This window comes from Bos indicus, chromosome 2 (genome assembly GCF_029378745.1).
Source record: "Bos indicus isolate NIAB-ARS_2022 breed Sahiwal x Tharparkar chromosome 2, NIAB-ARS_B.indTharparkar_mat_pri_1.0, whole genome shotgun sequence".
NCBI classification, from domain to species: Eukaryota; Metazoa; Chordata; class Mammalia; order Artiodactyla; family Bovidae; genus Bos; species Bos indicus.
Window position 1 is genome coordinate 10,355,390 of NC_091761.1, and position 1,338 is coordinate 10,356,727.

The window sequence follows — 1,338 nt, forward strand, 5'->3', positions numbered from 1 at the left end:
ATAAAGGGTTACTTATGCATGGAGAGATGCACATTGAAAGAGGGACAGAAATTTCAGATTGCTCTCATCTATTTTATCAGATTACTATTTTGAACCCCTTCAGTTTTTCTTTTTCTCACCGTCTCTGGGTCACTTTTTTAGCATCGGTTCACAACCCAGAAACTGAGTATGTGTGACTCTGGTCAGCTTCAGGCAAACATACATGTCCATGTTCAGCAATTCTTGCCTTCTGCCACTCAGGGTTAATCTTTGAATGAAGGAATCTGGAACAGGGAGATAAACATAGAATCATAATGGTACTGTTTTCAATCAACTCTCAAATATTACAAATATTAACATGTAATTAATACTGAGAGGAGAATATAAAGGAACATGAGATTTGAGTAGATATTTCTTAAACTTCCCATTATGAAATATTTTAGTTTATAAATATACATTTAAGAGAAAATAGAAATATAGCACAGTGGTGAAGAATCCAACTGCCAATGCAGGAGACACAGTTTCGATGCCTGGGTAGGGAAGATCCCCTGGAGGAGGAAGTGGCTTGCCATTCTCTTGCCTGGAGAATTCCATGGACAGAGGAGCCTGGTGGGCTACAGCCCATGGGGTCACAAAAGTCAGATACAACTTAGCGAATAAACAACCACAGCAATAGAAATATTCTTAGGTTTCTAGTGTCAACTTTTCATGAATTTGATTATTATATATGTACATATATATTTACATATAAATATGTCAATAATAATTTTAAGGTTATTTGGAAATTTTACCAAGAACTGAAAAAATCTTTAGAGTTTGGGAAGTTTGCTTTTTTTGTTGTGTTTTTGTCATTTTCCTTGAGTCCCTTATCTCAAGTATCTGAACAGAATGCCATATTAGGGGATTGATTGCATTTCACATATTTATGGTGAAGGAACTCAGAAGTTTTCACTATTACTTTTATTGCTTTTAGATAGATGAGGAGTATGAAAGGGTAGTTATCCTTAGTTAATCTTAGGGAATTAAATCTATCTAAGGAAAACCAATTGGAAATGATTTTTTATCTTGGGCTATGGGCCTTTGTTCTGCAATAATGGCAGCCATTTAAAGTAAATTGTCCATTAAAGTACCACTCTGGCTTTTGACAAATTGCATCCAACTGTTTTCTTCCTCCAGGGAAACACAAACCTGAAAACGGTGGTTTTATATTTTCTGCTTGACATATAGGTTGCCTGAACCAGCGGGCTAAAATGCTTTTAGGTGCTCTGTAAGACAACTCAAAGAGGTTATATATGGTCCAGTAGAGCCCAAGTGAAGATATTGAATACTAGCAACTTATCTTGTGTGATGACAAATAAT